General features: G+C 44.0%; 1 pseudogene; it reads right to left on the bottom strand.

Moving 5' to 3' along the window:
- Positions 1–803: 803 nt before the first annotated feature.
- LOC132226539 (N6-adenosine-methyltransferase TMT1A-like) lies at positions 804–12,609 on the bottom strand (annotated as a pseudogene).
- Between the last annotated feature and the right edge of the window lie 353 nt (positions 12,610–12,962).

A 12,962-nucleotide genomic window follows, 5' to 3' on the forward strand; every position in this document is an offset into this window, starting at 1 on the left:
AGGCCAATTGGGGCCTGCTGGCCAGGGGGAGGGACTGGGGGAGGTTGGCCAGCTGCAGGAGGTTGGCTGTGGGAACGCACTGACCACCAGGGGGCAGTTCCTGCGTTGAATGTTTGCCCCCTAGTGGCCAGTGTGTGTCATAGCGACTGGTCGTTAGTTGCTTAGGCTTTTATATAGATAGATTTATTTATTCATATTATACTAGTGGCCCAGTGCACAAAATTTGTGCACATTAAAAGGGAATTAGAGGAAATATTTTAATATTACTATTTGCTCTTTCTTTATAATAGGAGTGTCAGAGATGAAAGAAAATTAGTAAAATGTATATGAAATGTATATGAAAATCTCCCTCCTGTCAGAGTCTGGGGTGCACCATGGGACCCAGAGTGAAGTCTCCGCCCACCTGCATGCACCTCAAAATCGTGCAAGACTCAGACCCAGCCAGCCCCATCCCCGTCAAGCCCTGCCAGGCAGGGGGTGCAGCCTCAGGTCCCCGGCCCAGCCTCATGTGCCCTGGCCCTGGCACTAGGGCACGAGGGCATGAGGGCGCAAGGGCACAAGGGCATGACAACCATTTGCATATTAGCTCTTTATTATATAGGATTATATAGACTCAGAGATTCCTTCTATTTTATTCATTACTAGAGGCCTGGTGCATGAATTCGTGCACAGGTTGGGTTCCTCAGGGTGGCCTGCATGGATTGGGCCCCAGCTCACACCCCTGCAGCCCTGCCTTGGCCTGGCACCATCCCCTCACCTACTCCACTATCCCACCTGTGGGGCAATTGATCAGGGCCTGGCCCCTACCGCTGCTGCTGGTTACCATCTGTGGGGCAGTTGGCAGGGCAATCAGGCACCTGCTCACACCCGCCTTGGCCTGGCGCCACCCGCTTACCTGCTCCACCATCTTGCTACAGTCCTGCTCTCATCACGGCCCTTCGGGCCGGCAGCACCTCTACTGCCGCCTGCTGCCAGCACAGTGTTGCTGATGCCCGCCATGTTCTGTGCTGCCCCCTGGTGGTCAGTGCATGTCATAGTGAGCAGTTGAACTCCTGGTCTCCTGTTTGAACTCATGGTCGAATGACCACCCGAGGGGACAATTTGCATATTAGGCTTTTATTATATAGGATTTAGTTTGATGCTCAGATTGTCCCAACTTTGGCCTGTGGGAGTCCCTTCAAGCTGGCTTCTGTATTTGATACATTCCCTCCATTCTTTAAGACTTCCTGACTTTTCTGAACAAGAGGGTCATGACTCACTCATCTTGTGATTTCTCTGCCCCTGCCATGGAATTAGTCATTTCTCCAAGGCAACTTAGTTCCTTTTAGTGGAGAATGGTATTTAGAAACCAAGATCTCAGCACTAGGTATGTTCATAGCTTTCGAAATGTCAGTGATTTTTCCGACTGGTAAGCCAGGAACAGAACGTTGCTTTAAGCTTTAAGATTCTAGACCAGTGATTCTAAAACCTGCTCAGGTGGAGGACAACATGAAGAAAATGAGATTTTAGTGGAAATATATAATATATTTATTGAGTAAACATGAAATTTTCTAGAATCTAAGACATCTAATCTATATGGATGTGGAAAGAGGGGATATACATACATGTGTATATGTATATGTGTAATCTATACACACATAATTTAAACATGTGTATTTTATCTCTCTGTCTGCCTATCTTGAAGACCGTGAGTTCACACTTACCTTCAATACCAATTCCATACCACACAGTTCATTCTAGTTCCCCTTCCATCATTTCTGTGTGTAAAACCAACCTCCCCTGTAGCCACTGCCCCAGCTCAGATGTCCTCTTCTGTGATGGACAAGTCACCCTACTGCATGCACACTGTGCCCAGACTTGGGTGCCTACTTTCCTTGGCCCTATAATATATTTGGGACTGAATTATGCAGGGAGGAAGGCAGGCAGGTAGGCAGGTAACATTCTGGACATTTTAACGACCAATAAATAATTTTCTGATCTTTGGAAGGTTTTGCTCAAAACTTGCCCTTAAAAAATGATATATGCTTTGCTATTCTTGAAATACCAGACTATGTGAATTATATTTGAAAACACATGAAGGGAAAAGTTATCCATAATTTGAATACAGCCTTTGTTTCGTGTTTTAGTGCATCTCCTTTTAGTCCCCTCTTCCCAGTGCATCTGTTTTCTTTGAAATATAATTAGAGCTGTAAAGTTGCTACACCTTTCCAGCCTGCCCATTTGCTTGAGGAAACAATAAACACATTCACTGCTTATGAAATACCTCGTATGTGCCCAGCTCTGCATAGGTTGTTTTCTCTTTCTCATTTAAACCTTAACATAATATTGCAAAGTAGGTATTTTCCTGACATTAGAGCTAAAGAAATGGAAGCTCAGGGAAGCTATCCAAAATGGCACTTCTGGTAAGCGGTAGAGCTAGTGCGGGAACCCAAGCATCTCTGACTCCAAAGTCTGGTTCACTATCTGACCTCCCTGAAGATAAGTATAACCAGTCTCCCACAATACAGCACTGTTTCCATAACTCTGATTTTAAATGCAGGCGTATTGGCCCTGGGAGTCCTTTCAAGCTAGCTTCTGTGTTTGATACTTTCTCTCCACTCTCTAAGCACTTCCTAACTTTCTGGAACAAGATGCTCTGGCCCATCATGTGATTTCTCTGTCCCAGCCCTGGAATTAACCATTTCTCCCAGGAAACTTAGTTTCTCGTAGTGGAGAATGGCACGTAGAAATCAAGGTATGCTCATGGATTTTGAAATGCTGTCAGTGATTTTCTGACTCTAAAGCCAAGAACAGAATGTTTCATAACTTACTGGCACTATTTCAACTATGCCCCTGCTGTAGGCTATGTGGGCTGCTTCCTCTCGCTCTATAAAGAATGCATGGTGAACATCTTCATGGATATGTTTTCCCATGAATTGTTTTCCAAAGGGCTGGCCTAATTTGGTTTTATTTTTAAATCCTCACCCAAGAGTATCTTTTTATTGATTTTGAGAGAGAGGAAGAGAGACATTGATGTAGGAGAAACATTGATCCATTGCCTCTCATACGGGCCTGACTGGGGATGGAACCTGCAACTGAGGTATGTGCCCTGACCAGGAATTGAACCCACAACCTTTTGGTGTACAAGATGACGCTCCAACCAACTGAACCACCCAGCCAGGGCAAGGGTTGACTTAAGTTGAGTGCTACACTCAAACAGCGTTTGCATAATATTATTTTAAAAATAACTGACACAAAAAGTATTTTGATTTAATTAGCATATATTTGAATATAAGTTCTGTCTTATTCAAGAAACACTTAAGGGTTACCTGCTGTATACCAGGAATGATGGCAGGAATGGAAGATACAAAGTTATTTTTATTGTATACGTCTTCAGAAATCCAACACCAAGATGACTGTTTTAAGGGCTGTGCCAGTGAGGCCTTGATTGAAACGCGGGGGGTGATGTGGGGGCAAATGCCAAGACAATGGGTTGATTCAGTCAGCTCAGGAATGATGTGATGTGGGGTAGATGGGGTTCCCAGGTGTTGGGTGTGACAGTTGTGTCTTAGCGCCAAACCCTCACTTACATATTCTGCTTTGTGGTGTGGAGTTGGCTTTGCCAACTGGTTCTGTTAGGATCTGCCAATAGGGGGTGCCAGAGGGAGCCTGCAAGGCCTTTGCTGTCCTGGTGAGCTCTGCCTGGCAATGGGTCTTCTCCCTGCCAACAGAGCCTTCCTGTAGCAGCAGCTGAATCCATTTGGCAGTTTTCCCAACACTAGGAGTATCAGCTTCACTGTGCCCTTCTAATCCGAGGTCCTCCCGCGTGCCAGCCAGCCCCGGCTCGCTCCCTCCTCAGAGGTCTGTGCGTCAGATCCCCTCCTCTCAGTGTCCAAGTGTTAACAGTTCCAACCTCTTCCCTTTGTTCCCTCAGCCCTAGTTATGGCAGCTGCTTCCGTCCGACCCATGATATCCCAGGGTTTTCTTTTTACTCTTTCAACGTCCCAGTTAACAACTCTATGCCTAGTTCACAATTCTTTACATTGAATCCTCTCTGTTCAAATACCTGCTGAGACTATTGTGTCCTTATTGGAACCTGGCCAGCGGGCCGTGGGAGCTGCAGAGCTGGCTGAGAGAACGCAGCCTTTCCCAGAGCGTTCTGGCTCCCTCTTGCCAGGTGTTGAGTAGGAAGTGTCTAGCTGGGCTGAGGACTTGTTGACTGGAGAAATTCCAGCTAGATGCCTGGCAGCTGCATGTTCCAGGAAGTCAAGGGATCTCCTGGAGATGGGAATCCGTTCAAAATAGTTGGTCTTCATAAATCCACATAAATATTTTGTCCGTTTGAGGCATTAAAGGGCCACAGAACAACTTTCATTTCAACTCTATGCAACAAGCATGAGTGAGCACCTATCAGGGTCAGAACACGGGTGAACGCAGAAAACTGCACCCCTTCTGACTGAGCCACGTAGGGATATACAAAACGCACAACTCAAACATCCCCAGCGGCCTCAGTTCATTACCCACACCCAGCCGCATCCGGTGTTACAACTTTTTGTGGACTCTCAGGTAACCCTCCCTTTCCACCAGGTCACAATAACTCACAAGTTACAATCCTTCTAATGCCCATGTCCACAAGCAAACTTTAAGTCTTTTTTCCTCCCAAGTAAAATGCCTTATTTACTGCAGTCATTATGTATTTCTTTCCTTTTTTAAAAATTAAAAAAAAAAATCGCCCTAACCGGTTTGGCTCAGTGGATAGAGCGTCGGCCTGCAGACTGAAAGGTCCCAGGTTTGATTCCAGTCAAGGGCATGTACCTTGGTTGCGGGCACTACCCAGTAGGAGGTGCGCAGGAGGCAGCTGATTGATGTTTCTCTCGCATTGATGTTTCTAACTCTCCATCCCTCTCCCTTCCTCTCTGTAAAAAATCAATAAAATTTATACCAAAAAGATTTTTAAAAAATCTCAGTTACAGTTGACATACAGTATTATATTAGTTCCAGGAGTACAACAGTGTTTAGACATTTTTGTTATGTATTTCTTAACCATGTAATATGTGTAAAACTGTGCTACTGTTTTTATTAGGTTCCTATCTTTTTTAATGTGTCACTGATGAAGTTTTGAGTGTTGTGTCCCTAACCCCATTTCCCCCCCTCATAAGCCTTGTGGTTTTGTTGCATAGTATGGTGATTTTCAGGAATGCATATGTTATAGAAGAACTGACTAAGCCTAAGACAAAGAAAACAGCAAGGGAGATGACTGCAGAATGCTTCTGAAGCTAGAGTGTGGGACAAATTGTAACTAACTGTGAAATAATAGAAAACACATACATTGGTCTCTGCCCTTCGCTCCTGGCACGGGGCTCTTAAAAACCCTTGTAAATTCCTAAGTGGTAAGAGTGCTAGGAACATTTCTTGTCCTAATATTTGACTTTGTCCCCGTGTCTGACACAGGGCCCCTAAAAACCCTTGTAAATTCCTAAGTGATAAAGAGCACTAGAATCATCTTTTGTTCTATTGAGGCAACTTTGGCTGTGTTCAAGAATAGGGGCTGGTTACCAGAAAGACCAAGTCATGATTAGAAACTTGAAATTCTTAGCCCCACCCTCCAACCTCAAGAGAGGGGAGAGGGGCTGGAAATGGACTTAATAATTGATCATACCACTGTGACGAAGCCTCCATAAAACCCCAATAGTATGGGGTTCAGAGAGCTTCCAGGTTGGTGAACACATCCACAGTGGGAGGGTGATGTACCCCAACTCCACAGGGACAGAAGCTCCTGCACTGGGGACCTTCCCAACCTCACCCTATGTATCTCTCCATCTGGCTGTTCATCTGTATCCTTTATCACATCCTTTGATAAACTGATAATCGTGTTTCCTGAATTCTATGAGTTGCTCTAGCAAATTAATAGAACCCAAGGAGGGGGTTGTGGGGACCTCAGATTTATGACTAACTGCTCAGAAGCACAGGTGACAGCTTGGACTCCCAGTGGAGTGGGGGACTGAGCCCTTAACCTGTGGGATCTGAGGTTATATCCAGGTAGACAGTGTCAGAATTGAGTTCAAGTATAGGATGCCTAGCTGGTGTCACAGAATTGCCTCGTGGAGAAAACCCGGAAATGTCAGAAGTGAGCATTTTGTGTGAGTAGTAAGGGAGACATGCGGAAAGAGAACTGTGGATTTTTAACACACTAACTTAGACCTAAGAAAGTTGACTATTAAGCCAGCTATGAGAAAGACGGGAGCCACACAAGAGAGCGTCAGCAACCTGCACGGGTTCTCCTGAGCACATTGTTGAATAATGAGTCTCGGGTGTGTAGAGTGACGCTGGGGAAAGGATGACTGGGAGTTGTAAGCTGAACACTTTTCAGAGCTCATTCAAGTTCCTACCAATGAGAGAGGGGAGTCCCCAGTGAGCACCTGGGGAATTCAGCAGAGACCCCAGAAGGGTGATGCCCTAGTGAATGGGCTCAATTAGTCCAGAGTAAAGACTACTCTAGACTCGCCTCACCAGAGCTTAATATTGGAGGACTATGCTCCCAAATCCCAAGACTTAATATAAAGCTACAGTAATCAGGAGTGTGTAATATTGGTAAAGGATAAACATATAGATCAATGGAATGGTAGGACCCAGAGATAGACCCAGCTGCAAAGAAAAGACTCAAAAGGCTGACTATGGGATTTCTTCAGGTGAACAGTTCAACTGTCTCATGCTACAGTGAGTCCAGCATTGACATGCCTCATCTATGCTCATGAACTCCCAACCCAGTTTTAGTGTTACCTCTGGAAATGTGAGTAGTTAGCCAAGAACTTCCAACATGAAAACTGGAGCTCAGACAACAACAACAACAACAAAAGAATCTGGAGGAAGCAAAGACTAACTAGAGAGATTAAACTATTAAAAGAAAAAAACCCTCCCTTTTATTAATATTTTCAAAGAGAAGATATTTCAAAGAAATAATTCCAGAAAAATTTCCAGACTTGAAGGACATGAGTTTGTACTTGGAAATGGCACACTAAATCACTAAATCCCCAACAGATACCATTAATTCATTCCACTGGGAATAGAGAAGATTACATGAACTTCTAGAGAGGAGGAAAAAGGTTTCATATAAAGGATCTAAAGTCAGAATGGACTCAGGCTTCTCAGCAGTAATATTGGCAGCTAGGAGACAGTGCATACCTTCAAAATTTAGAGGGGAACCATTTTCCACCTCAGAATTCTACAGCTGTGCAAACTATCAATTGTTTTGAGAATAAAGACTATTCAGACATGCATTTTCTCAATATATTTGTATCACCTTTCTCAGAAGGCTGCTGCAGGCTATGCTCTACCAAAACTAGTAAACTAAGAAAGAGGAAGAGATAGAATGCAGGAAACAGGGAGTACAGTGCAAAGGAGAAAAGACGGGGGTTCCTCGGAAGAGGGTAAAGGGAGACCCAAGATGAAAGCAGTGCAGCAGGTCCAGAGAGCACCCAGTCCAGGTGGGAAACTGGGGGAGCCGGGAAAATGGCCCAGGCGATGAAACTGATAGAAATATTTGACATGTTTGACCATAGTGAGAGGTTTAGGCAAGTGAAGGAGGGTCTGGGATGATTTAGGGATCTATCTATATCATCTATATCTATATCTATATCTATATCTATATCTATATCTATATCTATATCTATATCTATATCTATATCTATATCCATATCCATATCCATATCCATATCCATATCCATATCCATATATGTGATAATGATACAGATCATTATTAACTCTGGAAAAACCAAGAGTAAGAAAGTATATTACATGGTTCAAAGAATGAGTGAAGTATACTGCATGGCTCAGTTGTGAATACCAATTAAAGACATAGTTCTATCATGAAGAAGGGAGATGAGAAATGTGGTGGCTGTGGAGTGGTTGTGAAAGAGGTGAATTATCACTTTCCAGAATGGGAAGTTAATATTAACACCTAAACCTGAAAAGACAAGAAAGAGTAGTATAAATATACCATTTAGAGATATGTATATACATTTAAAAAATAAAAGTTTAAAACTTGAATGAAAGCCTTTTGGGAGTAGAAATTGTGTTTGCCTGAGAGCTGCTATTTTTCATCATAAGCTTGTGGTTTGTCTCTTTAAACTATGTGTATGAATAACTGATAAAAATCTATCTGTCTATCTATTATCTATCTATCTATCTATCTATCTATCTATCTATCTATCTATCCATCCATCTATATTTGGGGACCATTGTGAAAATGGTGGCTGAAGTGGAGAAGGCTGACTCTTTCCCCCTTTGTTCTGTTGACATACTCAACCAATAGGATAAAAAGCTAATCAGCTAATGAGGGTAGATGTGAAAGTCTGGTGTCTGCTGGAGCCCAGCGTAGGCACATCAGAAGCTTTGAGTTCTTAGAAGCCTGGGATCAAAGGCCTGGGGAAAGCTTGTTTGTCTAGGAAAGTCAAGGCTCCCTGAGACACTGAGGGAGTAGAGCCACTCCCTCAGGACAAGGAGAGGACTCAGCCTTGGGCCTCTGTGAGGTTTGGAGAGAAGTTCCCTAAACTTACTGACAGTAGCTGCCCTACAGGGAACCCATCCTGTTTGCCTGAGGTGGGTTCATACCTGGAGCAGCCAAAGAGCCCAAAGCTCTCCCCATTCTTCAGACAAGAGTCCTGCATGCCAGCCCATTTGCTGCCAGCCTGAAGGGAGAACACCAGTTTGAACAATCAGAACAAGTGCCTCGTACTGAGGAAAATTTAATGGAACAAATGAGATAGAAATTAAAAATAATGTACAACAAAAATACTTCTATGGTGATTCAACAATTTATTGCTAAGGAATGATCTATATATATAAAACCCTAATACGCAAGTAGACCGAATGATGGAACAACTGAACAACCAAACAACCAGTTGCTATGATGTGCGCTGACCACCAGGGCGTGCGCAGAACATGGCAGGCATCGGCTGCAGTGGAATGGTGGAGCAGGTGAGTGGGGGCGCCAGACTAAGTGGGGGCACCGGTCACTGTCATGGGGTGAGCCTCTGGTGGTTACTGAAAATTCTTTGCTCCTGCTTGCTGCGATCCCCCCCAGGCATTCACATATGCTGCCGGGGCCCAGCACCGATTGCTCAGTGCCATCAGTGGGTGAGAGTGGTGGCTGCCAGCCCCAATTGCCCCTCAGGGCTTCTCCACCTCCCCCTGCTCCTGAGTGGTGATCGGGGTCCAGCAGCCGCTCTCACACCCACTGCCGATGATGGCTCCACTCTCACCCGCAGCCAGCACTGGAGCCACTGCTGGTGCTGGCCCCAATTGCTCTGTACTGTTAGTGGGTGCGAGCAGGGGCTGGTGCCGTCTGTGAGTGGGGCTGCTTGCAGACAGGGGACCAGGGCCCACGGCAGGAGGGGCTTGGTGGGGGTGTGGAGGATGGGCCGAGTGCCCACTGCAGCCTTGGTGCCCATAGTTCCTTTCAAGGTGCATGAATCTGTGCACTGGGCCCTTAGTCTTGGAATAAGAAAAGAGGTTTTGGCAATTAAAAAGTACTGAATTTAAAACTCAATAGAGGAAGTGAAAAGTAGAATAAATACTACTGGATGATAGAGAAAGTCATTCAGGAGATCAGATGGAGGAACTATCTTGCAACATGGAACAAATTACAAAGAAATGGAAATTATGAGTGAGAAGATAAGAGAATGCTAAAGCTAGGAGATCTTATATCTGAATAATATTTGTTTCAACTTTAACTAATAATAAAAATAAATAAATAATATTTGTTTCAGAAGGCAGGAGAAAAGAACAAATAGAGGAGAACCAATAAAGAAAGAAACAATAGAAGAAAACTTTTCTGAGCTAAAGAAAGACTTGAGCATTAGCATAAAAAGGGTTCCTCAAATGCCTAGCAAGATTAATAATAAAAACAAGATACACACCTAGTCATCTTTTGGTGAAATTTCAGAACTTCAAAAAAAAAAAAAAGTAAAAATCCTAAAAACTTCCAGACATAAAACAATCAACAACAAAAACAGTTTACCTGAAAGGGAAAGAGAATCAGACTGGCACTGGAGGTCTCATTTGCAATGTGGAAAGCCCTACGATCATTAAATGATCCCAACAGCTTCCAGGGGAAAGAACTCAGATCCAAGAATCTTGGCCAAAATGTTCTTTAGTGTAAGAGTAGAAGACGGAAATTTTCAGATCTCTAAGGATCTATGTACCATTTTTCAGTAAACTATTCAAGAGTTAGTTTTAGATAAATGAAATTAAATTTGTAAAAACACCACACATCTCAAGATAGGGGAAGACAAAGAGCATATGAAACAGTGGAGAGCAATAGATCTAGTAAAATTTATAGTAAATAAATGGATGATGATAAACTAATTTTTACACTATGTTCTACATTAGAAAGGATTTTTGAAATAGAAGGCAAGGGGGAAAATCCTTAGTAATAGGTTGAAATTAAAATTACAGATTATTTCAATCAAACTAGGATATGGGATGGAGAGGCTGATGTGGTTGAGAGGAAAGAGGTGATGAGCATGAGGAAATAAAAAGTGCTATAGGATTGTGCTGAGTTAAAGGGGGTCATATAACTATATAATTTTGGTATGTTGGTAGCGAATTATCAAATAGAAATAGAATATGAATTTAATTATAAACAGAAATATGAATTTCAATATCTCTATCATCCAGCAGTATTTATTCTACTTTTCACTTCCTCTATTGAGTTTTAAATTTAGTAAATGTGAGTGAACTTGAGATGGATAGAAAAACTTCCAAATACGAGGAAGGGAAACATTTAATTTAAAACAGAAAAAAACTGGAAGGATACCCATAAAAGTAGAGACCTATGGGGTCAGGTAAGGAAGGTGGGATTTAGAGAAGTGAAGGGAGAACTTTCATTTTTTCCCCTTCTTTGTTCTTCTCTAATTTTTGAATTCTTTTAAACAATTAGGATGCATTGGTTCATTGCCTTATAATTATAGACAATAAAGTAAGAAACACTGAAAAGTCAACACTCTTCAAAGATGCAGAGGTGATGCCATTTGCAATGTCTTTGGAGAAACTCCTTTCCCTGCACACACCCTCCGCACCCCCCCCCCCCCCCCAATAATGAGTAATGATTATTACTGGAGAAAAGGGCTGGAGAAAAGTATTTGGCTAACTTCTGACACGACTTTTATGTTCAAAGTAAAAGCTAAAGAATTATGCCATAAATAAAGATGTCTATCTGTGTACTTACAAGTTCCCATTTATTGAGAAGAGGTGTTCTGACATGCCCTATGGGGGATGCACTGTTCTCAACTTTAGAAAATTGGACTCTGTGATGGGCCTAGAAGCCACCAGCGCAGTGGCATGGCCTATCTTCTTAACCTAGGAGTTAAGGCACCTCATTTTAGTTTTGTCCCTGCCATTTGTATGGGCTACATCAGTGGTTCGCAACCTTCCTAATGCCGCGATCCTTAATACAGTTCCTCATGTTGTGGTGACCCCCAGCCATAAAATTATTTTCGTTGCTACTTCATAACTGTAATTTTGCTACTGTTATGAATCGTAATGTAAATATCTGATATGCAGGATGTATTTTCATTGTTACAAATTGAACATAATTAAAGCATAGTGATTATTCACAAAAACAATATGTAATTATATACGTGTTTTCCGATGGTCTTAGGCGACCCCTGTGAAAGGGTCGTTCGACCCCCAAAGGGGTCGCGACCCACAGGTTGAGAACCGCTGGGCTACATGCTTTTGTGCAAGTCATCTAACCTCTCTGAAGCTGACTTCTCACCACAGAAATACTGTGATCCTGCTCTTAATCAACATTCCCTAAATGCTTATTTTATGGATAATGAACAAATAAATGAATGAAGTAACTTGTCTGAGGTGACCGTTAGTGGAAGCCTACAAGTATCTAGCTTAACACATAGTGAAAATGGGTCCCTCCTACCTCCCTTCCCCCCACCCCTCAGCACTCTGCGCACCTCCTGGAGGATGCGCTCCTGGTTCTCCGTGGAGCATAGGACCAGGGTGCAGACCACCACGTCCATGGAGCCATCGGCCACCCGGTGAGTGTTCTCCCCCGCGGCCACCACGAAGCGCTCAAACTGCACGTGTCGGTTCTCAGCGATGCTCTTGATCAAGATCTTCTCAAAGTTGGGGTTGGGGTCAACACAGGTCACCCTGCATCCGGGCGGATAGAACTGCAAGTTGGCCCCGGTGCCACAGCCCAGCTCCAGCAGGCAGAGCTCCCCCGAGGGGCTCCCGTGCTCCTGCAGGCTGCTGAAGAGCTCCCGCTTCCGGCTCGCCATCTGTTTGTGGTACATTGAGATGAACCTCACCCAGAAGTAGGGGAAGTATTTGTTTGCATATCCTGTTCCACAAGCCCAGAAAGTTCAGCAGGTACATGGGGAATGCCAGGATGCGGACGGCCAGAAAGAGAAGGTGGGTGAGGACTGCCAGTGTGCAGGAAATAGAGCCCAGAACACAGGGATGGGGGACTGGGAGAGGGATGCGGGTGGTAATGTACGATTCTGTAGACCTCCTAGGAGTGCAGTCATCAGGTGAGGGATGAGCTGGGGGAAGTGAGAGCTCAACTCCCAGTCTCCTTGGGCTCTTACCAGCAAGGAGAAGACAGGACGCCATGAGCATGCTCCAGCAGTCACCTGCCACAGCAATAACTTCAACACCAGAAACAGTTCCCATTTACTGAGCCTCTAAGTATATTTTATAACATTATCTTCTTCAATACTTAAAAGAACCCATGGGATAGACACTATTAATTCCCCGTTTTACAGAAGGAGAAACTGAGTCCCACAGAGGTTAGCTACAAGATTGTGCAGCGGGGAAGCGGCAGTCTAAGTAGAATCGGAGTCCACACCTTCATCCGGGTGCTGCAGGGTGTCCCGGGGATGGCTGATCTGTTAGGGAGAGTTACTATCATGCATGCAGGGTGTAGGGGTAGGTCAGAACCGCCCCACAACACGTCTTTATCTATG

This window comes from Myotis daubentonii, chromosome 2 (assembly GCF_963259705.1).
Source record: "Myotis daubentonii chromosome 2, mMyoDau2.1, whole genome shotgun sequence".
Classification (NCBI taxonomy): domain Eukaryota; kingdom Metazoa; phylum Chordata; class Mammalia; order Chiroptera; family Vespertilionidae; genus Myotis; species Myotis daubentonii.